General features: G+C 36.0%; 1 protein-coding gene and 1 long non-coding RNA gene across 16 annotated transcripts in view; both read right to left on the bottom strand.

Moving 5' to 3' along the window:
• SOX6 (SRY-box transcription factor 6) overlaps positions 1-26531 on the bottom strand; it is a 618861-nt gene that overhangs the window by 354245 nt on the left and 238085 nt on the right. The window lies entirely within an intron of this gene.
• On the bottom strand, positions 1228-22984 carry LOC309605638. Its single transcript, XR_014231464.1, has 2 exons — positions 12998-22984; positions 1228-12667 (listed from the first exon to the last, which is right to left on the bottom strand). It is a non-coding gene; the product is annotated as an uncharacterized lncRNA (long non-coding RNA).

Genomic DNA, 26531 nt, shown 5'->3' with positions numbered 1-26531 from the left:
CAGAAACCTCTTTCTATTTCTTACACTTACCCCTGATACTTTAGCACACAGTCACACACATTTTTCATGTGGCATTTAAAAATGATTTGTTTTTTTCTTTTTTTTAACAAGAAGACAGGTTTGTTACAGAAACACTTACACAAGAATTATTTCACATTACAGAGAAGTTGGCTAACTGGTAGGAGAGTTAGGTCTATCTTCAAAGAGAAAAAGCAAATCTTAGATTGAAAATAATAAACACCTAAAAGTTTATAAAAAGAAAATGCTTTTATAGCTCTTTAAATCGGAACTGAGAGTTTTAAGCAAACATTATTGGCCACAGTCCACCAGTAGTCTTGCATGCACCTTATCTGTCTGTGTATGGGTCTTCTCTCTCCCAATAAAAAACTGTATGAAATAAATAAAGCATCTAGGCTTTGTTCTCATCAGAAGCTTAAAAATCTTAATCACTCCTATATCTCTCTCCTTCTTCACAAAAAAAAGCCCAGTAAGCATCAAGAACTAGAGGAAGAGCATGAGGGAAAAGTTACAGAGTTAAAAAAAAAAAAAAAAGTTACAGAGTTAATCACTGGTAGGAAAGGGAATGAAAAGAAAATGGAATTTAGAGAAATACATTTCCACATACATTAAGTGAGATAATTATACTCAGTAAATGCTAGATATTTAGGTATTATTGCCATTGCATACAAGGTAGGAATAAAACTTATTTTCACAGTTATTGGTAGCATATAATGAGCTAACATTTGTAAAGCAACTAGGCACAGTGCTGAGCCCAAAGCAGGCAGTGCTTAGTAAATGGTAGGTATCATTATTTTGTTGGAAGGAACAGATCTAGGAATGGAGCCAAAGAGGTTTTTCCCCCTCTGGACCTAAGGAATTGCTTAGTAAAAAATATGTCTTGAAATAAATTGAGTATTGTAAAGTCTGTGAATATACTAAAAACCATTGAATTGTACACATTAAATAAGCAAATTGTATGGTATGCGTATTATATCTCAATAAAGCTGCTTTAAATTACTATGAGCCAAATCTTAATCTTTTCCACAGTCCCATTGTTATCAAAATGCCTAGCACAGAGCAGATGCTCATTACGTTTGCACGAAAATAAACTGAAAAGGATAAAATAAATGGGCAGGGCAGGAAAAAGAGCTCCTCTTTACCTTGTTCCTAAATCTTTTCTTTCCCCAGGAAATATGTTGTATTTCATTTACTGCTTACAATAACTGTGGAGTGATGCACAGGAACCCCTTCTTTTAGATGCCAGTCATGGTTAATACATGGCTCCTTGGAATGGCCAGTTCATTCTCTACTTTGTGCAAACAAAAAACTCAGAGATATGTTTGCCAAAGCCAATTTCAGCTCTTAATAGTGTCCCTATCAGAAATGTGACCTAGGCTTTTTTGAATCAGTAATACCATTTGATAAATTATGCTTCGATCACTTTCATTTCAAATGCAAATTTGTCTCATATCATTGCCTATAAGTCAAAAACAAACTCTGGCTCAACCTAAGGGATTGAAGATCAACTTAAAACAACAGTTACATGGAAGTGGTTACCTACAAATGACTCACCACTGACCATAATAAAGAGGAGTTTTACCACCACTCCCAAATTGAAAGATGCTAGAAATGTCTCTCCAGCCTGAGTTCCAGTTGTACTTAGAGAATTTAGCCTCCATACAGTACCATTTTTTTCTCTCAGGACTAATTTCAGTCTATTTACTCATGTCACTTACTTGTTAGATAGACTACGTTCCTTATTTTTTACTCATGGGAATGTGATCACTGCCATCTGCACCACAGACAATAACCATGGGTTCCCACACTGAAGCCCCATAATCTGTGAAAGGTCGCTCAACACCACCAAGAAGCAGAGAATAAGAAGCTGTAAGTCATGATTTCTCCAAGAAAGCAACAAGAACGACTTGCAACATGCCACAAAGGCACCAACATGGGCAGAAGATGAAATCATAAATGGCTTAAGTTGTATAAGTCATACTATCTTTAGGAACAATGGAAAGGGGCAAAATTTACCATTTATGGTCTTCACTTTTTAACTTTCTAAAACTTAAGACATATGGACCTCTCATGAATGGAGGCCTATAGTCAATTCATCTGAACAAAGGGGCACATAAATCCAAACATTTATCGATACAATGAAGAGATTACTGTTAGATAAAAGGCAGTAATGCCAAATTAGAAAAAGAAATTTGACAAAGAATCTCTAGTTTTTTTTCTAGGGAGCTAGGTAATTTTTAAGTAAGTTTTCTTACAGAAAAAAAAAAGCTCAGCTTATTCTTTAATTTCCTAAAAACAAAATTGGTCCTATGAACTAACAATTGAGGCAAGATGTCCAGTGATAATATCTATCAAGTTTTGATGCATGACACTGCAGCACAGCTGTGGAGAGGTTTGAGACAACATTTGACTAAAGCAGTGCTTCTCCAACTTTAAGGTATAGAATTCCCCGGCAAGTATGTTAAAATACAGATTCCCTTACCTCTTCCCATACCCCAAAGAGTGGGGCCCAGGAATATGAAGTTTAATAAACATCCCAAGTGCTTCTGATGCACCCCACTTTCAGAAACACTGATTCCATGAGAAGGTAATGAAATGACTGTGATTTGCCTTAATGTTATAATGTGGATATAATTATGAACATTTTAAAGAAGGCTGGTTAGTTGTGATTTTAAAAAGAAACATAATGGAGATTACTTCTCTTCTTTTGATCTTTCTTATGAAAACAACCACTGTATAACATGACAGAACACATGAACATCACAAAAAGAAAAGCATATGGGGCACTGAGTAAGCATTAGTTCATTCAAAGGAAACTTATGATAAGTTTGTTTTCTCTTAACCCCTAACTTCAGAGTCTTCCCTAACAGTGAAGAAAATTTCAAAATACTATTTAAAAGGATCCTAGTACCAATACAAGGACTAAAGTGATGTTGATTCAGATTATCTAAGGAGCATTTCACTGGCAATTAATTAAACACAGTACAAAAATTATATGTAGATGACTGAAAAAGCATACAGTAGTACAAAAAAATATTCATTAGGCAAAGTTTCTAGAAAATACAAGCAATTTTCACAAATTAAGAATATATAATTAAGATGTTTCCATATATGAAGGGATAGAGAAGTAAATATTAAAAACAAAACGTGTGTGAGGTGATGGATGTTAAGTAAACTTACTGTGGTAATCCTTTCACAATATATACATTATATTGTATACCTTTAATACAATGTTATACTCAATTATTTCTCAATAAAATTGAAAAAACAGATTAAAATAAATATTGCTCAGATTTTTCAAAAGTTATGAAAAACTGATTGCTCAGCAGTGGCATTAAATAACATTAAACTCAAATAGCCTTCTCATGGTACTGTGAATACAGCAAACAATCAAATTTTTGAGCCTTTGCAAGTCTTGTTCCTTTCCCCTAGAATGTACTACATTCTCTTTGACTATGAAGTCAACCCACTCTTCAAAGCTCAGCTCAAACTGCATTTCATCCTTAAAGTCCTCCCTGACTATGCTGGGCCTCACTATCCTCCTATCCCCTGAACTACACATCGAAGCAATCAGAACCATGCAATAATATGCTAAATTATTCGTTATTATTTTGCATGTTTTAGTCATATTTGCAACTAAATTTTAGCTCTTAACTTATGCTTCTTCTATATACCTCATGTCTTATGATTCTTCTATATACCTCCAAAACATCAAAAAAAAAATGTTGTCACATTGTTGGATGATGAAACAACTATTCACCAAATATGTCAAAAATAATAAAAAATTAAGGCTAAGGGAAAAGATTCACTCTAGCAATGACAGAATTGCTTATTTAGGCAAAACGTTAACAACTGAGATATTAAAAAATAAGGGATTCATTCAATAAAAGATGATATAGCTACACAATGGAATACCACATGGCCATTAAAAACAATATTATATATGTTGAATATAGTGTTGTTTATAGTGATGAATAATTAGAGGCAATTTGTATTTCCAATAGTAGGGATTATTTGAGGGCATTATGGTTTTATCCATGTGGTGGAATAATTTGAAATCATTGAAAATCATATTTTTGCAGAAAATTTAGTGACGTGGGACTATTCATAACATATTACTAGTAAAAAGTATGTTAGTGAGAAACACAAATATATATATATATTTTTTTAAATTATGTACAGAAGAAAAGACAGAATTTCCAACAAAATGCTAATGGTCCTCTAAGTCTTGAAACAATAGGTAGTTTTATATTTCCTTTTTGAAGTTACATATATTTTGCAAATGTTCTATCATAAGTAATACTTTTAATCAGAAAATAAATACTATTTTCAAGGTTGAATATGAATACCAAAAAAAGTTGTAGAATAATTTATCTACAAGGGAAGAGGTATCAAATGGGGAAAAGGATATATATCATAGTATTTTAGTATATAACTTCAATTTTGTTACATGCGTGCATAAGGGTAAATGTGGCCACAAAAAAAATCCTTAGAAGACATACACCAAAATATGTATAGTGATTTATAAATGGTTATGAGATTATTGGTAATTTTTCTTTCCTTTTTTTGCTTATCTGTGTTTTCTAATTTATCATTGATAAACATTGATGAACATATTGCTTATGTAATAAGGAAGAACAAAAATCATTTTATAAAGAGATGCTTAGAGAAAATATATTGGGTTGGCCAAAGAGTATCTTTTGTTTTTAAGTAAAAATAAAGACACATTTTTCATTTTCACCAAGAACTTTATTGAACAACGTATTCACCCTTTTGCTCCACTACCTTCTGCCATTTTTCCAGGCAACTTCACAATTCCATCTTCCCAAAACTTTTTATCTTTTTGAGCAAAGAATTGTTCCAGGTGTCTTTTACAGTCTTCCAGGGAATTGAAATTTTTTCCATTAGGAGAATTTTGTAAAGACCTAAATAAATGGAAATCCGAAGGTGCAATGTCTGGTGAATATGGCAGATGAATCAGAACGTCCCAGCCAAGCTGTAACAGGTTTTGCCTGGTCATCAAAGAAACATGTGGTCTTGCGTTATCCTGATAGAAGATTATGCATTTTCTGTTGACTAATTCCGGATGCTTTTCGTCAAGTGCTACTTTCAGTTGGTCTAACTAGGAGCAGTAGTTGTTGGTATTAATTGCTTGGTTTTCCAGAAGGAGCTCAAAATAGAGGACTCCTTTCCAATCCCACCATATACACAACATCACCTTCTTTGGATGAAGACCGGCCTTTGTGTGGTTGATGGTGGTTCATTTCCCTTGTCCCATGATATCTTCTGTTCCACATGATTGTACAGTAACCACTTTTCACTGCCCATCACAATTTGTTTTAAAAACGGAATGTTTTCATTACATTTAAGTAGAGAATCGCATGCAGGAATACAGTCAAGAAGGTTTTTTTCGCTTATGTGGAGCCCAAACATCAAAGCGATTAACATAACCAAGCTGGTGCAAATGATTTTCAACACTTGATTTGGATATTTTGAGTATGTTGCTATCTCCCGCATGGTATAACGTTGACTGTTCTCAATTAATGTCTCGATTTGATCACTATCAATTTCAACTGGTCTACCCGACCATGGAGCACCATCCAGTGCGAAATCTCCAGCATGAAACTTTGCAAACCACTTTTGAGACGTTCTATCAGTCACAGCACCTTCTCCATACACTGCACAAATCTTTTTTGCATTTCAGCTCCGTTTTTACCTTCCTTTAAATAATAAAACATAATATGCCAAAAATGTTGCTTTTTTCTTCCATCTTTAATATTAAAATGGCTACACAAAAATTCACCAATTTTGATAAGTCTTTTTTTTTAATGCACGCTGATATGACAGCTGTCACATACAATCTAACAAAATTGTTTTGAATGAAGGTAAAGACAACTAAGTGCTACTAGAATCATCTTATGGAAAAAACCAAACGAACCTTTTGGCCAACGCAATAAAAATAATTTAAGAGAATAGAATTTGGCCTTATTGAACATATCTAGAGAGTTAGTATATTATAGTTTCCCTATATTGAAACCAGAAAAAATAACCAAGCTTTCTTTCCTTGGCATTTCTGCATCTGAGGACTCGCAAATAATATTTTCTGATAACTCTAATTATTTAAAAGGGAATCCTTGATCAGCTAAATTCTAGATCCTTATCATTATCACCCATAGTTTCCTGTTTGCCCTCAAAAGATACACAAAATCAATCTATTTCCTATTCCATGTTAAAGTTTTTCGAAGTATCTTAAGGGAGGGATTAGGTTAACAGTCCTTTTCTAGGTGAAACTCCTTCAGTTTCAACACCTATTTACCATTTGACATGGTTTCCAGACCCTTCGTCATTCTCCTCTGATACACTCCAGTCTCTAGATGTTGTTCTAAAAATGTGTTGCCAAGAACTGAATACCGAAGTTTGTTTTAGCATGAAGAAAAGTAACACTCAGAAGGTTATGTGGTTTTCCCCATGTCACACAGGTAAAACTGGCAGAGCTAAACTCTAAATGTAGGTTTTCTGACACCCAATCCAGTGTTTTTTCCGTTCCACATGGCTATACTAAAATCACTTTCAACAGTAAAAGAGGCCACAATTTCAATAACACGTACCTTCTAAATCTTTTCTTACCTTACATTTCCAGAGAGGAGCTTTACCTACTCTTGAGACAGGAATTCCACTGTTATTAACCCTAATCCAAGAATTACCAAGATACATTACATTATCTACTGTATAAAAATCACCCTAAAACTTAGTGCTTAAAACAACAATAATGATTTATTATCTTTAATGGTTTCCGTGGGTCAGGAATTCAGGAGCATCTGGGCTGGGTGGTTCTGTCTCAAGGTCCCTCATGAGCTTGCCCTTAAGTCAGTGGCTAAGGTTGGAGTCATCTCAAGGCTTCTTTTTTCACAGATGTGAACACTTCAAGAGCTTGGGGTTGGAAGCTGGGGTTCCTTGGACATCTTCCTCGATGTGATCTCTCTACATGATCTTTTCTCTCCAGCACGTTGCTTCAGGCTAGCTGGACTTCTTACATGGTAGTCATGCCTCCAAAGGGGTATGCCCCCAAAAGAGCCAGAAGAAAGTTATATCACTTTTTCTAACCTAGTCTGGGAAGTCATGCCCTATAACTGTCAATGCAATCTATTCAATAGTAAGTCACCAAGGCTGACCCATAGTCAAGGAGATGGGAGTTAGACTATATCTTTTTATAGGATGGAGTTATAATTATATGCTCAAATAGTTGCTGTGAGAAATGAATAATGTATAAAGCACTTAGGGGAGTGCCCATCACCTGAGTACTCAATAAATGATACCTACTCTTATTATTAAATTAAAATGTCCTTTGTCCAATTATCTTTGGTTTCAATTTTCAATTCTGAAAATAGAGTCATGATAATCACTGGCACCATTTTTAGGTTTTTATTTATACTCATTCGTCTAAGTGGAATAATAAATACTGAACTATATTACTCTCTTCAATATCAATGCTCAAAATCATCTTCTTTTTAAAGGCATCCCTAACTAATTCCACTAAGATCTGGCCCCTCACAAAGCTCCAATAACCTCAACATTTGTAATTAGCTTCGTCTAGGGACACTATCAATTCTCACTTAACCTAACTCCATATGGATTATCTCCACTCTGTCCAGGAGCAGCTACAGTATACTACAGCTCTAATTTAGCTGGGTTTCCACCTGCACCTTGACCAGGAATGTGAATGGGCAGCAATACTGCAAGCAGAGGAGAGACTGGGGTTGCAAAAGTCAGATAAGATGTCAGAAATTAAGACAGGCAGAGACCATGGGTCAGGAATGCAATCTTGTCCTACATAATAGAGTTGAAACCCACATGCAGGTGGAAGCCATTGCAGTTGGGAGAAATGAGTGGAAACGGCTTCTCTAAGCAGCGGCATGATCAACTTCCCTACCTGCCACCAATGAAATTGCAGAGACATAATATTATCCTCTCTTACCCTTTCCTCCACCTATTAGCAAGGCTGAATTAAGTGTGTTCATTCTTATTGCCTTATATGTTGTCATTTTAGTTTTGCTTTGTTTTCCATTTTAGTTATACTGTCTCTCCAGTTACAGCTTTATCCTTACTTTAGTCTGCCCTCGCTATAATAAGATTTATTGAGATATCCAATCACAGATTTGTCCCTGATTTCTGATAGCCCCCAATCTATGGTAAACCTCTGTTTCCTCAGACCCTACCCCAAATCACTCAAACAAAGCCCAAATCCTAAAAAAGTTCTTTTGAATATTCGCTTACTGAGACACTCCATGGTTCTCTATGGTGTGAGCTCTCCCTACTGCAATGAGTAATAAACCCAATTTGCTCAACTATGGGTATGTTCCTGGTAGTCTTTGACTGGAGGGAATTAAAGGGATGCAGTGTCTGTAAAGAAATTAAAAACGATAATAAAACCAACTAAAAGTTGCTTCTGTTTTTTTTAAATCACCATGTACAGGCAAATCAACCATGTCAGTGATCAATCTTCTCTGCCAAGACAGATGGCTCCACCTATCTTGGTATGTACTGCATTTGTATGTTTTAAGGGACTTCCTTGGTGGTCCAGTGGTAAAGAATCCGCTTTACAATGCAGGGGACGCAGGTTCGATCCTTGGTCAGGGAACTAAGATCCCACATGCCACAGGGCAACTAAGCCAGCGCACCACAAATACTGAGTTCGCGCACCTCAGCGAGAGAGCCGGCATGCTGCAAACTACAGAGCCCACACGCTCTGGAACCCACGTGCTACAACCTGCACGCCACAACTAGAGAGAAGCCCCTGCACCACAAGGAAAGATACCGCATGCCTCAACGAAGATCCCGCGTGCCGCAACTGACACCCAACGCAGCCAAAAATAAATTAAATAAATAAATAAATAATATATATTTTAAGTTTCAAATAAGTTTTCAAGTTATATTACATAAATTACATATATACATGTATATTCAATACATTATATTGAGTTATATTACATATCTACTATATATGTACTGCTTTCTTCTGATTCTCAAATTCAACAACTTTTTTTTTTCTTTAATCAGTCATCAATTTTATACACATCAGTGTATACATGTCAATCCCAATCGCCCAATTCAGCACACCACCATCCCCACCCCACCGCAGTTTTCCCCCCTTGGTGTCCATATGTTTGTTCTCTACATCTGTGTCTCAACTTCTGCCCTGCAAACTGGTTCATCTGTACCATTTTTCTAGGTTCCACACACATGTGTTAATATACGATATTTGTTTCTCTCTTTCTGACTTACTTCACTCTGTATGACAGTCTCTAGATCCATCCGCGTCTCAACAAATGACTCAATTTCGTTCCTTTTTATGGCTGAGTAATATTCCATTGTATATATGTACCACATCTTCTTTATCCATTCGTCTGTCGATGGGCATTTAGGTTGCTTCCATGACCTGGCTATTGTAAATAGTGCTGCAATGAACATTGGGGTGCATGTGTCTTTTTGAATTACGGTTTTCTCTGGGTATATGCCCAGTAGTGGGATTGCTGGGTCATATGGTAATTCTATTTTTAGTTTTTTAAGGAACCTCCATATTGTTCTCCATAGTGGCTGTATCAATTTACATTCCCACCAACAGTGCAAGAGGGTTTCCTTTTCTCCACACCTTCTCCAGCATTTGTTGTTTGTAGATTTTCTGATGATGCCCATTCTAACTGGTGTGAGGTGATACCTCATTGTAGTTTTGATTTGCATTTCTCTAATAATTAGTGATGTTGAGCAGCTTTTCATGTGCTTCTTGGCCATCTGTATGTCTTCTTTGAAGAAATGTCTATTTAGGTCTTCTGCCCATTTTTGGATTGAGTTGTTTCTTTAATATTGAGCTGAATGAGCTGTTTATATATTTTGGAGATTAATCCTTTTTCCGTTGATTCGTTTGCAAATATTTTCTCCCGTTCTGAGGGTTGTCTTTTCGTCTTGTTTATGGTTTCCTTTGCTATGCAAAAGCTTTGAAGTTTCATTAGGTCCCATTTGTTTATTTTTGTTTTTATTTCCATTACTCTAGGAGGTGGATCAAAAAAGATCTTGCTGTGATTTATGTCAAAGAGTGTTCTTCCTATGTTTTCCTCTAAGAGTTTTATAGTGTCCGGTCTTACATTTAGGTCTCGAATCCATTTTGAGTTTATTTTTGTGTATGGTGTTAGGGAGTATTCTAATTTCATTCTTTTACATGTAGCTTAAACAACTTTTTTTTTTGATGAACCCAAAATACCTGCCAACTGTGCTGTATAAGAGGTATTCTACCGTAGTGTTACTGGGTAACTGACAAAAAAAAAAAAAAAAAAAAGCTTTACTTAATCTAGGTTCCAATAATTTCTTGCTAACAAAAGAAATCTAACTTTTTTAATGTGCTGAAAACTAAACTGCTAACATTTATAGGTTCTTTCTCAGAGGAAAAGTATGTTTTTCTCTAATGTGACATATTTTAAGGAAAAGCATCAGTTTAAAGAAGCTTACATAAATGAATATACTGAATTTGGTTCCAATTACCAACAGATTATTCCTGACAAACGTTATCATTAGCTCTAATGGTAAAACAAAGTATGTTCTTTTTCTCTTTTATTAAAACTGATATTTGGTATAATTTATGAGATTTACATAGCATTCACGAATTTGCCATTCTATACTATTACTATAATATTCAATAACAATAAATATATTCATGCATGATGTGTCAGAATATAGATTTGTTACCAATATTTGCTAAAGTGTCATGATTCCTAAAGTCTTATAAGAAAAAAATAGTGTTTTTAAAACGTTATTTTGATTCAAAGAAAAAAATTACAATACCAAAAGTTTTATAAACAGCCTCATTCCATGATATTTAATAAATGGATGTAAATATAGTATACAGAGTAAATATAGAAAAAAAATTAAAGTCCCCATACTTGTCAAGACAAACACTTAGAAAAGCCTTGCATCATCTATACACTATCAGAATATAGAATCAAAATCTCAAGATTCAAAGGTCCTTAAAAATCCAATTGCTCATCTCCATCTAGTTCTTGATGCCCTCGTACAAGACAAGGTAGTATAATAGTAAACAAAGTACAGGCTCTCTGAGCCAGATTTTCTAGTTAAATCCCAGTTTTCCATCCACCTCTCATATAGCCCCAGAGTTAGTTAACCTCTCTGTGCCTTCATTTCCTCATCTATAAAATGGTATTGATAATAATAGCAGTATAGAACCTATCATAAGGTTGTTATGAAAACTTAATGAATTAATAAAAATAAAATACTTAGAATAAAAAGTGCTCATTAAATGGTGGTGGTAGTGGTGGTGTTAGTGATGGTGGCCATTACAATACCCATGACAAGTGACTTTTTGTTCTCTCCTTGAACTAACACTAATAGAAGATTTAGCACCTCCCAAAGCAGTCCATTCCATCTTTGAAGGGTTGTCAAACATTCTTATTTATAGGAATATGAATCCTATTCTTTCAACCTATAGTTAGTTCCTTTCATTCCATGGGAATATTCAAAAGTGCAGCACTTTCAGTACACACACACTGCTACTATATTACCCTTGTATCTTCTCTTTTTCTAGGCAAAACATCTCTGTTTCCTTGATTTCTTTCTCATAGGAAAGACATGGTTCAGCCATCCTGCTCATTATCCCCTGAGTATGTTCCAATTTGTTTCTCTCTCTCAAAGAGCAGTGCCCTGAACTGAATGTACTCAATATTGTCTAAACAAGAAAGAATTAAGGCACACTATCACAGCCTTAGAGATATTATACTTTAAAGATCTAATGCCATGGGACAGATAGACACAGAGATGAGAATACCTTATAACTTTTGGGTAATGGAACAGTAAGAAGAGCTTTAAGACAGGCAGGCCTAATAAGTGAATTCCCCAACACATGAAGTAACATTCTATCAAGGTTCAGCTATTAGCTGATTCATGTGCCTACCAACTCCAGCCAGTTACTTTCATCTGGAAATTCATTATTATTCAAACTACCATACGATGTTCAACCTAAACAACACTACCAGGCTAGATTAAATTTGCTAAAACAATTTTAACCTTGAAACCAAGAAAGTAAGAAGTAGCAAGAGTCTTGATGATTATAGGTCAAATCTTTCATTTTTTACCACATGGGCATTTTAAATTTAATAAGAAAAAATTTTTAAACATTCAGAAAACTAGAAAGAATAATATAACGAATACTATTATAATGATCAGCTAGGCTGATTGACAATTATTAACATTTTGTCATATTGCTCTATGTATATATGTATGTATGTATCTATCTAATTATATTGCTCAAACATTTTAGAGCATATTATTGACATCACATGCCATCTTACCCCTAAATACCTTAGCATGCATCTGCAGAAAATAAGGATATTCTCCCACATAACCACAATATGATTATCATACCTAAGAAAATGAATAATAATCCTTTTAAGGCATCTAATATACAACCCATATTAAACTTTCCACAGTTGTCCCTAAATATTTTTTTTTCAAAACTGAATCCAATCAAAGTTCATGATTTATACTTGGTTATGCTCTTAAGTCTCTTTTAATCTAGAACAAAATCCCCCTTTCTTCTCATTTAATAGCTAGTTATATTTTTTCATATTATCATTAACATTAAAAACTCATATCCAGGGCTTCCCTGCTGGCGCAGTGGTTGAGAGTCTTCCTGCCAATGCAGGGGATGCAGGTTCGGGCCCTGGTCTGGGAAGATCCCACATGCCGCAGAGCAGCTGGGCCCGTGAGCCACAGTTACTGAGCCTGCGCGTCTGGAGCCTGTGCTCCACAACAAGAGAGGCCGCGATAATGAGAGGCCCGCGCACCACGATGAAGAGTGGCCCCCGCTTGCCGCAACTAGAGAAAGCCCTCGCACAGAAACGAAGACCCAACACAGCCATAAATAGAAATAAATAAAAATTTAAAAAAAAAAAAATCATTAAAAAAAAAAAAAAACCTCATATCCAAGGACTCCACTTTATACATTTTCATAGATTATAGAATATTTTCAAACGTGTTTATCCATGCTCATGTTGACATCAGCAAAATTTCACAGAAAATCCAGCTTTGAGCAATGTAATTTCCCTCTGATCCCTCTTTTAAATACCCCCCAATCTTTTTTTAAATGTTTCAGGTGTATAGCATTATAATTCAACATTTGTTTAGACTGCAGAGTCATAACCACCACAAGTCTAGTTACCATCCATCACTATACAGTTGACTTGCTTCACCCATTTTACCCACCCCCTCAACCTGCTTCCCCTCTGGTAACTACTGATCTGTTCTCTGTGTTTATGAGTTTGTTTTTGTTTATTTTTATTTGGTTGTTCTTTTTTTTTTAGATTTCACATATGAGTGAAAACATAGGTATTTGTCTTTCTCTGTTTGACTTATTTCACTTAGCATAATACCCTCAATGTCCATCCATGTTGTTGTAAATGGCAGGATATCATTCTTTTTTATGGCTGTATTCCATTTTGTCCGTGTGTGTGTGTGTGTGCGTGTGTGTGTGTGTGTATCACATCTTCTTTATCCATTCATCCATTGATGGACACAGGTTATCATGTTATTTCCACATCTTGGCTATTGTAAATAATGCTGTAATGAACATAGGGGTGTTTATAACTCTTCAAATTAGTGTTTACATGTTCTTTGAATAAAATACCCAAAAGTGGAATAGCTGGGTCATATAATAGTTCTATTCTTAAATTCTTGAGAAATCTCCATACTGTTTTGCATAGTGGCTGCAGAAATTTATAGTCCCACTAACAGTGTACAATGGATCCCTTTTCTCCATATCCTCTCCAACATTAGTTATTTATTATCTTTTTAATCATAGCCGTTCTACGAGGTATAAAGTGATATCTCATTGTGGTTTTGATCTGCATTTCCTTAATAATTAGTGATATTGAAAAGACAACCCACAGAATGGGAGAAAATATTTGCAAATGATGTGACCAACAAGGGATTAGTCTCCAAAATTTACAAACAGCTCATGCGGCTTAATATCATCAAAACAAACAACCCAATCAAAAAATAGGCAGAAGATCTAAATAGACATTTCTCCAAAGAAGACATACAGATGGCCAAAAAGCACATGAAAAGATGCTCAGCATCACTAATGATTAGAGAAATGCAAATCAAAACTACAATGATACATCACCTCACACCAGTCAGAATGGCCATCATCAAAAAAACTACTACAAACAGTAAATGCTGGAGAAGGTGTGGAGAAAAGAGAACCCTTCTACACTGTTGGTGGGAATGTAAACTGGTACAGCCACTATGGAAAACAGTATGGAAGTTCCTCAAAAAACTAAAAATAGAGCTACCATATGATTCAGCAATCCCACTCCTGGGCATATATCCAGAGAAAACCATTATTTGAAAAATACATGCACCCCAATGTTCATTGCAGCACTATTTACAATAGCCAAGACATGGAAGCAACCTAAATGTCCATCGACAGAGGAATGGATAAAGAAGATGTGGTACATATATACAATGGAATATTACTCAGCCATAAAAAAGAACGAAATAATGCCATTTGCAGCAACATGGATGGACCTAGAGATGGTCATACTGAGTGAAGTAAGTCAGACAGAGGACAAATATTGTATGATATTGCTTATATGTGGAATCTTTAAAAATGGTACAAATGAACTTATTTACAAAACAGAAATAGAGTTACACAGGTAGAAAACAATCTTATGGTTATTGGGGGGAAGGGGAGGGAGGGATAAATTGGGAGATTGGAATTGACATATACACACTACTCTATATAAAATAGATAATTAAAGGACCTACTGTATAGCACAGGGAACTCTACTCAATACTCTGTAATGACCTGTATGTGAAAAGAATCTAAAAAAGAGTGGATATATGTATATGTATAAACGATTCACTTTGCTGTACAGCAGAAAGTAACACAACATTGTAAATCAACTATACTCCAATAAAATTTTTCAAAAATAATTAGTGATGTTGAACATCTTTTCATGTTCCTGTTGGCCATCTGCACATCTTCTTTGGAAAAATGCTTATTCAGATCCTCTGCCCATTTTTTGATCAGGTTGTTTGTATGAGTTCTTTATATACTTTGGATATTAACCCCTTATCAGCTGTATGATTTGCAAATATCTCTCCCATTCAGTAGGTTGCTTTTTCATTTTGATGATGTTTTCCTTCACTCTGCAGAAGCTTTTTAGTTTGATGTAGTTCCATTTTTTAATTTGTGCTTTTGTTTCCCTTGCCTTTGAAGTCAGATCCACAAAAAAATCACTAAGACTGATGTCAATGAGATTATCACCTATGTTTTCTTCTAGGAATTTTATGGTTTCAGGTCTTACATTCAAGGCTATAATGCATTTTCCGTTAATTTTTGTGTATGGTGTTAAGACAGTGGCCTAGTTTCATTCTTTTGCATGTAGCTGTCCAGCTTTTCCAACCCCATTTATTGAAAAGACAATCCTTTATCCATTGTATGTTCTTTGCTCTTTTGTCATAAATATATGTGTAGATTTATTTCTGGGTTCTCAATTCTGCTCCACTGATTTGTGTATCTGTTTTTGTGCCAGTACAATACTGTTTTGACTGCTGTAGCTTTGTAGTGTAATTTGAAATCAGGGAGTGTAATACCTCCAGCTTTGTTCTTCTTTCTCAAGATTGTTTGGCTATTTGGGATCTTTTGTGGTTCCATACAAATTTTAGAATTGTTTGATCTAGTTCTGTGAAATATGCCAGTGGAGTTTTGATGGGGATTGTACTGAATCTGTATATTGCTTTGGGTTTTAACAATAAAGCCATACTTTGGAGATAGTGTGGGTTTAGTTCCAGACCACCGTAATAAAGTGAAAATCACAATAAGGCAAGTCACACAAATTTTTCCCAATGCATTTTTTTTTTTGATGTGGACCATTTTTAAAGTCTTTATTGAATTTGTTACAATATTGCTTCTGTTTTACGTTTTCGCTTTTTGGCCGTGAGGCTTGTGGGATCCTAGCTCCCTGACCAGGGATCAAACCCACACGACCTGCATTGGAAGGCAAAGTCTTAACCACTGGACTGCCAGGGAAGTCCCCCCAATGCATTTAAAAGTTGTTTACACTACACTGTAGTCTATTAAGTGTGCAATAGCATTCTGTCTAAAAAAAAGTACATATCTCAATTAAAAATACTTTATTGCTGAAAAATATTAACCTCATCTAGCCTTCAGCAAGTCATAATCTTTTTGCTGGTGGAGAGTCTTGCCGCAATGTTGATGGCTGTTGATTGATCAGGGTGGTGATTGATGAAGGTTTGGGTAGCTGTAGTGATTTCTTAAAATAAGGCAACAATGAAGTTTGCCATATCAATTGACTCTTCCTTTCATGAAGGATTTCTCTGTAGCCTGCAATGTTGTTTGATAACATTTCACTCACAATAGAACTTCTTTCAAAATTTGAGTCAGTCCTCTCAAAGCCTATTGATACTTTATCAACTAAGTTCATGTAATATTCTAAAGCCTCTGTTGTCATTTTAACAATCTTCACAGGATCTTCACCAGGAGTAGATTCCGTCTCAAGAAACCATTTTCTTTGTTCACCCATAAGTAGCAACTCCTCATTAAGGTTTTACCATGAGACTGCAGCAATTCAGTCATATCTTTAAGCTCCACTTCTCATTCTAGTTCTCTTGCTATTTCTACCACATCTGCAGTTACTTCCTCTACTGAAGTCTTGAACCTCTCAAAGTCACCCATGAGGATTGGAATCAATTTATTCCAAACTCCTATTAATGTTGATATTTTGACCTCTTCCCATGAATCATGAATGTTCTTAAAGGCATCTAGAATGGTAAATCATTTCCAGAAGGTTTTCAATTTACTTTGCCCAGATCCATCAGAGGAATCACTATCTATGGCAGCTGTAGCCTTACTAAATGTATTTCTTAAATAATGACTTGAAAGTTGACATTACTCCTTGAGCCATGGGCTGCAGATTGAATGCTGTGTTAGCAGGCATGAAAACAACATTAATCTCATTGTACATCTTCATCAGAGCTCTTGGGTGACTAGGTACATTGTCAGTGAGCAGTAATATTTTGAAAGGAATCTTTTTTCTGAGCAGTAGGTCTCAACAATGGGCTTAAAATATTCAGTAAACCATGTTGTAAACAGGCGTGCTGTCATCCAGGCTTTGTTGTTTCATTTATAGAGCACAGGCGGAATAGATTTAGCGTAATCCTTAAGGGCCCTGGGATTTTCAGAACAGTAAATGAACATTGGCTTCAACTTCAATTCACCAGTTGCATTAGCCCTATCTTTGCTTTGAAGTCAGGCATTCATAGACTTCTCCTCTTTAGCTATGAAAGACCTAGATGTCATCTTCTTCCAATATAAGACTGTTTTATCTACATTGAAAATCTGCTGTTTAGTGTAGCTACCTTTAAAAATTATCTTAGCTAGATATTCTGGATAACTTGCTCAGCTTCTACACCAGCACTTGCTGCTTCACCTTGCACTTTTATGTTATGAAGACGGCTTCTTAAACCTCATGAACCAACCTCTGCTAACTTCAAACTTTTCTTCTACAGCTTCCTCACTTCTCTCAGTCTTCATAGAAGTAAAGAGAAGTAGGGCCTTGCTTTAGCTTAAGGGAATTTTAGACTTTGGCTTAAGGGAATTTTGTGGCTGGTTTGATAGTCTATCCAGACCACTAAAATTTTCTCTGTATCAGCAATTAGACTGTTTTGCTTTCTTATCATTTGTGTGCTCACTGGAGTAGCACTTTAAATTTCCTTCAAGTACTTTTCCTTCACATTCACAACCTGGCTAACTGTTTGGTACAAGAGGCCTACCTTTCAGCCTATCTTGCCTTTCAACATGCTTTCCTCACTAAGCTTAATAATTTCTACCTTTTGATTTAAAGTGAGAGACATGCAATTCTTCCCATGTAGAGGACACTGTAGGGTTATTAACTGCCTAATTTCAGTATTGCTGTGTCTCAGGGAATAGGGAAACCCTAGGAGAGGGAGAGAGGTGGGGGAATGGCCAGTCAGTGGAGCAGTCAGAACACACGCAACATTATTAAGTTCATCCTTTTATATGGGCACAATTTGTGGTGTCCCAAAACAATTCTAATAGTAACATCAAAGATCACTGATCACAGATCACCATAACAAATATAATAATAATAATAATATTTTGATATACTGTGAGAATTACCAAAATGTGACACAGAAACACAAAATGAGCAAATGCAGTTGGAAAAAATGGTACTAATAGACTTGCTTGATCTAGGATTGCCACAAACCTTCAATTTGTAAAAAATGCAATACCTGTGAAGCACAATAAAGCAAAGCACAACAAAACAAGGAAGGTTTGCCTGTATTAATTCTGCCAATCCATGAGCACAAAATATCTTCCCATTTATTTGTGTCTTCTTCAACTTCTTTCATCAGTGTCTTACAGTTTTCAGTGCACAGGTCTTTCACCTCCTTGGTTAAATTTATTCCTAGGTATTTTAGTCTTTTTGATGTGATTGTAAATGAGACTGTTTTCTTAATTTCTCTGATAATTCATTATTAGTGTATAGAAATGCCATAAATTTCTGTATACTGATTTTGTATCCTATGCTTTTACTGAATTCATTTTATAGTTCTAAGGGTTTTTTTGGTGGTGTCTTTAGGGTTTTCTATATGTAGTATCATGTCATCTGCAAATAGTAACAGTTTAACTTCTTTCTTTCTAATTTTGATGCCTTTTGTTTCTTTTCTTGCCTAATTGCTGTGGCTAGGACTTCCAATACTTCCAATAAAAGTGGGGAGAGTGCATACCTGTGATGATAGGCTGATACACAATTTCTCCAATTATGAGGGGCATATATTTCGGTAATGTAATTCTTTGAAAGCAAAGTTATGAACATTAAGAAAACTGACACCTTATCAATTTTATATTAAATATCACCTTATGCCTATGAAAGGAGAGGCTATCCACCTCAATACAAGTCTTGCACACGATATTCTACATGTATATTTCTGTATATTTCTTGGAAAAAATCCACATATAAGTGGACCTGCACAATTCAAACCTGTGTTGTTCAAGGGTCAACTATATACCTACTAAGTCAATCTGGTCTAATATGCCATAAAAGCCCGATGTTTCCTGATTGATTTTCTATCTGGACGGTCTATCCATTGATGTAAGTGGGGTATTAACTTCCCCTACTATTATTGTATTGCTTTCAATTTCTCCCTTTAGGTCTGTTAATATTTGCTTTATATATCTCAGTGATCCTATGTTGGGTGCATATACATTTATAAATGTTACATATTCTTGCTGGATTGACTCCTTTATCATTATATAATGACCTTCTTTGTCTTTTAATTAGCGTATTTGTTCTGAAGTCTATTTTGTCTGATATGAGTATTGCTACTCCAGTTTTCTTTTCATTTCCATTTGCATGAAATATCTTTTTCTATCCCTTTACTTTCAGTCTGTGTATCCTTATATCTGAAGTTATTCTCTTGTAGGCAGCATGTAGTCGAGTTTTGTTATTTATTTATTTTGGGGTGTGTTGGGTCTTCGCTTCTGTGAGAGGGCTTTCTCTAGTTGCGGCGAGCGGGGGCCACTTCATCGCGGTGCGCGGGCCTCTCACTGTCGCGGCCTCTCTTGTTGCAGAGCACAGGCTCCAGACGCGCAGGCTCAGTAGTTGTGGCTCACGGGCCTAGTTGCTCTGTGGCATGTGAGATTTTCCCAGACCAGGGCTCGAACCCGTGTCCCCTGCATTGGCAGGCAGATTCTCAACCACTGCGCCACCAGGGAAGCCCTGAGTTTTGTTTTTTTATCCACTCAGCTACTCTATATGTTTTGATTGGCAAATTTACATTTACAATTAAAGTAATTATTGATAGATATGTATTTATTGCCATTTTGTTAATTGTTTTCTGAGTGTTTTTGTAGTTCCTCTCTGTTTCTTTCTTCTTCTCTTTCTCTCTTCCCTTGTGTTTGGTGATTTTCTTTAGTGTTATGTTCAGATTCCTTTCTCATTATCTTTTGTGGAGTTACTTGTGGTTACTGTGAAGTTCACACATAACATCCTATGTATATAGCAGTCTTAAATTGGTAACAGTTTTAAATTGGTAACAACTTAAATTTGAACACATTCCAAAGCTTTATCTTTTTACTCTCCCTCACCCACGTTTTATACTTTTGATGACTCACTTTATATCTTTTTATTTTATGCACCCCTTAACTAAATATTGTAATTTTACTTAATTTTACCACTTTTGTCTTTTAACATTCATGTTTGCTTTATAAATGATTGATCAATTATATATATTATTTATTTATATATATTATATATTTACTTTTATATATATTATATTTACTTTTATTATATACTTACTTTTACTATATATCTACTTTTATTTATTACTTTTATTTATATAAAATATTTACTTTTTCCAGTGAGATTTTATTACTTTATTAATATTATATATTTACTTTTTCCAGTGGGATTTTTATGTTTTCTTTTTTTCTTCCAGTTTTATTGCGATATAATTGACATACAGCACTGTATAAGTCTGTGCACAGCATAATGATGTGACTTACATACATCATGAAATGATTATCACAGTAAGTTTAGTGAACATCCATCATCTCATATAGATACAAAATAAAAAGAAAACGATTTTTCCTTGTGATGAGAATTCATAGGATTTACTTTCTTAACAACCTTCATACATAATAAAGCAAGTGTTAGTTGTATTAATCATGTTGTACATTACATCCCTAGTACTTATTTATCTTATAACTGTAAGTTTGTACATTTTGACCACCTGCATTGTATGTTTTCCTATTATTAATTAGTGTCATTTCTTTTCAGATTAAAGAAGTCCCTTTAACATTTCTTATGGTGCCAGTTTAGTGGTGATGAACTCCTCAAGCTTTTGTTTATCTGGGAAACTCAATCTCTCCTTTAATTCTGAATGATAACCTTGCTGAGTAGAGAATTCTAGATTGGAAGTTTTTCCTTTCAGCACTTTGAATATGTCATTCCAATCCCTTTTAGCCTGTAAAGTTTCTGCTGAAGAATCTGCTGATAGCCTTATGGGGTTTCCCTTGTACATAGCAAGTTGTTATCCCTCGCTGTTTTTGGGTTCTCTTTATTTTTAACTGTAACCATTTTAATTATAATGTGTCTTGATGTATGTCTCTTTGAGCTCATACCTGGATACCTGTTTCCTTTCCTAGATTCCCAGACTAGTGAGGTTCTCAGCCACTATTTCTTCAAATAATTTTCCTGGCCCTTTCTCTCTTCTCCATCTGAGATCCCTATAAAGCAAATGTTATTCTGCTTGATGTTGTCCCAAAGGTCCCTGAAGGTATCTTCATTTTTTAAAAATTCTTTTTTCATTTTTCTGCTCTGTCTGGGTGAGTTCCATTGCTTTGTCTTCCAGCTTCTACTGATTGTTCTTCTACATCATCCAGTCTGCTGTTGAGTCCCTCTAGTGTATTTTTCTGTTCACTTATAATTTCTGTGTGATGCTCATATTTCCTATCTCTAAGTTCTCACTGTGTTCATCCATTCTTTTCCCAAGTTTGGTAAGCATTTTTATGACCATCACTTTGAATTCTTTATCAGCTAGATTGCTTATCTCCATTTTGTTTAGTTCTTTTTCTGAGGTTTTGTCTTATTCTTTCAATTAAAGCATATTCCTCAGTCTCCTCATTTTGCCTAATTCCCTATGTTTGTTCCTATGTATTAGGTAAATCAGCTACCTTTCCCAGTCTTAAGGAGTCACCTTATGTAGGAGATGTCCTGTGGGGCTCAGAAGTGCAATCTCACCTGGCCATCAGAGCCAGGGATTCAAGGGATGTCCCCTATGTGGGCTGCCTCTGCCCTCCTATTATGGCAGAGCCACAGCTACAGCTGCAGTGCACTGGTGGGCAGAGCTGGCCCCTGGCCCAGCAGAGGGGCCCAGCTCTGACTGCTGCTGCATGCTTTGAATCTTTCATTTTTGAGATGAAGAAACTGAAGTCAGGAGATTAGTGGCAGAGATAAGTACAGGTCTTCTACGAGGTAACATCCTTTCCTCTAAATTAAGTTTCCTCTAAATAACCCCAGGGAAAATATTTCCACTGAATCAAAAGGGTGTTTTCTTTGACAAATTGAGGCACTGGGGAAAGAGGGGTGTGATTATGCAGAAGTTGAGAAGCGTAATTGAACAAATTCTTACAGAGCAAGTTTCTATGCACAGAGAGTCTCAAATGATTTTGTAGAGCTTTTCTTAAGAGGTGACCACTTACTCTAGCATCAAATCTATTATCCTAATGCTCTCCTGTTTTGCAGTTGTTTCCTTTTCTTCCCCATTTGAGAGCTACCAGAGCTCTCAAATAATATAAAAATAACTGTGTATTTTTAATATGTAGTCAGCAAAGCACCTAGTATGCTTTAAATGAACTGAAGGCTATGATGGACGCTCTAGTTATAGGCACATCACAGGATCCAGGTATCAGTCAGATCACCAGGAACCCATGTTGCATAAGTGTCATCCAAATGAGGAATAATTAAAGCACTTTGAGATGGTGGACAAACCTCAGACATCAGAATTAAGTAACTAGGGACTTCCCTGGTGGCCCAGTGGTTAAGAATCTGCCTTCCAATGCAGGGGACGCGGGTTCAATCCCTGTTTGGGGAACTAAGATCCCACATGCCGCAGGGCAACTAAGCCCGCATGCCGAAACTACAGAGCCCACGTGCCACAACTACTGAGCCTGTGCACTCTGGAGCCCGCGTGCCGCAAATAGAGAGAAGCCCGCATACCGCAACAAAGAGCCCATGTACCACAACAAAATATCCCACGTGCTGCAACTAATAACCGACGCAGCCAAAATAAATAAATAAATATTTTTTTAAAAAAAAGAATTGAGTAACTAAAGCAAAGGAGGCAAAGTAAAAAACCTCCCTACCCTATAACAAAAAACCTCCCTACCCTATAACAAAAATAGGAATAGCCTTGAAAATAGGAGAGTCAAGGTACCAGAAACCTGTTGTTTGACACTAGCTCAGAGCTGGCAGGGAAGAGGAGTGCTTGGAGTATGGCAAAAATGATCTTTTGAAATGCTGTTTAATCCAGCTTCTGGCAAACCTGTCCCCAACTCATGACAGAGACTGGGGATAAGAAAGGGGGATTCTACAATCATTCAAAGGTATAAGAGTAGCTTCAGTAAAAATAGAAAATAAGATATTAAGCTTTTAGGGAAAAAGTAAGGTAGTTGGGATCCACTAGGAAAAAGGGTAGTAATTAAGCCCCCAGAAACAACTATCAATATGATAACTACCTATGTCTTGTTGTCTATTTAAAAATGATGAGGCTGGGCAAAATGGATTAAAGACCTAAATGTAAGGCCAGACACTATAAAACTCTTAGAGGAAAACATAGGAAGAACACTCTTTGACATAAATCACAGCAAGATACTTTTTGAGCCACCTCCTAGAGAAATGGAAATAAAAACAAAAATAAACAAATGGGACCTAATGAAACTTAAAAGCTTTTGCACAGCAAAGGAAACCATAAACCTTTTGCACAGCAAAGGAAACCATGTTTCTTTTGCACAGCAAAGGAAACCATAAACCATAAAGTCTTGTTTATGGTTTCCTTTGCTGTGCAAAAGACAACCCTCAGAATGGGAGAAAATATTTGCAGACGAAGCGAGTAACAAAGGATTAATCTCCAAAATATACAAGCAGCTCATGCAGCTCAATATCAAAAAGACAAACAACCCAATCAGAAAATGGGCAGAAGACCTAAATAGACATTTCTCCGAAAAAGATATACAGATTGCCAACAAACACATGAAAGAATGCTCAACATCACTAACCATTAGAGAAATGCAAATCAAAACTACAATGATGTATCACCTCACACCAGTCAGAATGGCCATCACCAAAAAATCTACAAACAATAAATGCTGGAGAGGGTGTGGAGAAAAGGCAACCCTCTTGCACTGTTGGTGGGAATGTAAATTGATATAGCCACTATGGAGAACAGTATGGAGGTTCCTTAAAACACTAAAAATAGAACTACCATACGACCCAGCAATCTCACTACTGGGCGTATACCCTGAGAAAACCGTAATTCAAAAAGAGTCATGTACCACAGTGTTCACTGCATCACTATTTACAATAGCCAGGACATGGAAGCAACCTAAGTGTCCATCATCGGATGAATGGATAAAGAAGATGTGGCACATATATACAATGGACTATTACTCAGCCATGAAAAGAAACGAAATTGAGTTATTTGTAGTGAGGTGGATGGACCTAGAGTCTGTCATAGAGTGAAGTAAGTCAGAAAGAGAAAAACAAATACTGTATGCTAACACATATATATGGAATCTAAAAAAAAAAAAAACTTGTTCTGAAGAACCTAGGGACAGGACAGGAATAAAGACGCAGACATAGAGAATGGACTTGAGGACACGGGGAGGGGGAAGGGTAAGCTGGGACAAAGTGAGAGAGTAGCAATGACATATATACACTACCAAATGTGAAATAGATAGCTAATGGGAAGCAGCTGCATAGCACAGGGAGATCAGCTCAGTGCTTTGTGACCACCTAGAGGGGTGGGATAGGGAGGGTGAGAGGGAGACGCAAGAGGGAGGAGATATGGGGATGTATGTATATGTATAGCTGATTCACTTTGTTATACAGCAGAAACTAACACACCATTGTAAAGCAATTATACCCCAATAAAGATGTTAAAAAAAAAATCCTAACTCAGCCACCTGAGTGAACTTGAGCTTTGGGACCTTGAGCAAGTCACTAAATCTTGGTGACTTGGTTTCCTCATCAATGAAATGGGGATAGTACTAGCACCTACCTTATAAGGTTATTATAAAAATTAAATGACTCAATACATATAAAATGCTTAGAACAGGAAAAAAATTTTTAAATAAATAAAATTTTTTAAAAATAATAAAATAGGGCTTCCCTGGTGGCGCAGTGGTTGAGAATCTGCCTGCTAATGCAGGGGACACGGGTTCGAGCCCTGGTCTGGGTAGATCCCACATGCCGCGGAGCAACTGGGCCCGTGAGCCACAATTACTGAGCCTGCGCGTCTGGAGCCTGTGCTCCGCAACAAGAGAGGCCGCGATAGTGAGAGGCCCGCGCACCGCGATGAAGAGTGGCCCCCGCTTGCCACAACTAGAGAAAGCCTTCGCACAGAAACGAAGACCCAACACAGCCAAAAATAAATAAATAAACAAATGTGGGTTTTAATAAAATAAAATAAAAATGATGAGTCTGGGGTCACACAAAAAAAGAAATAGCCAGAGTGTCCTCTTAATTCCTCACAAATCTTAACAATAAAAAGTACCAGAGCCCAGTCAAGGTCAGTCAAATCCATTTGTTCCTTAAGAGAGATTACACTCTATTAACAGTGAAGTCCTTTCATGGTCTAGTTTGCCTATGGAAAAGCAACTAGAGAGCGGGTTGCTCTATATGTCATACACACTGAGCCCTCCCAGCCACTCTGTGAACTCAACAATCTCCTGTCTTCACTAGGATCTTGCCCAAGTAAAATTCCCAATTTTGAGAATTTCACCACAAAAGCCTTTAATTTCCTTCTAATATGTCAAGTAAATATATATAATGGCATAACAGGAAACTCTTTGTAGTCTAGTAATTTTTAAATAACATCTCTAGCTCGCTAAGTTTTTACAGATAAAACAAGTACAGAGATTAAAAATGATTCTTTGGAGGCTATGTGCTTATAAAACTATCTATCTATCTATCTATCTATCAACATCTATCTGTATTTACATTTCCAGAAAAAGGAAAACTTGGCACAAAACTGTCACCAATTTACCACAAAGCAGCAAGTACCTGAAGACAACACACAACCTTGAATCGATGGCTCAGTTACAATCACAGAGCCCGTCCTTTCTCTCTGGGTAAGGGAGGGGTGTGAATTTTTATTTTTCTCTCTTAATTTTGAAAAATCCGAAAACTCAGATTCAGATTCATTCCTTGCCCTACTGTGGCATTCCTCACGGATCCAAGAGAACAGTAGCTGAAAGGAGAGCTAAACTCTAATTTTACTGTCAATTACAGAAAGCAAAATAAATGAACTTTAATCAACTTCACATACAATATATATCAGAACATATATATCAGAATATATATCAAAATGTATCAGAATATATCAAAAACAAGAAAGGCATTTTGGTAGAAGCATACCATGTACAAAAAAATTAATACAACTGAAGGCCAAATATTAACTCTGAATTCAAGAGCAAAGGTTTTCTCAATTTGTTCATGGATTACTTTAGTTTAATCCTGGCTAGCCCACAGTAATGTAAAAAAACTACTAATTAACCACTAGAACTAACAAAAAAATTCCTAAATAATGCTAATTTCCAAAAAGTTCTAATTCTTTGTGGTTCAAGGTAAATGAGTCTCTTCTATTATACCACAATAATCTATCTATGCTTGACTGAGGGCACA

Source organism: Balaenoptera borealis (genome assembly GCF_965194805.1).
Source record: "Balaenoptera borealis genome assembly, chromosome: 11".
In the NCBI taxonomy this organism is placed as follows: Eukaryota; Metazoa; Chordata; class Mammalia; order Artiodactyla; family Balaenopteridae; genus Balaenoptera; species Balaenoptera borealis.
The sequence above is the reverse complement of the archived record's forward strand: the minus strand, read 5'-3'. Positions and strand labels throughout refer to the sequence as shown.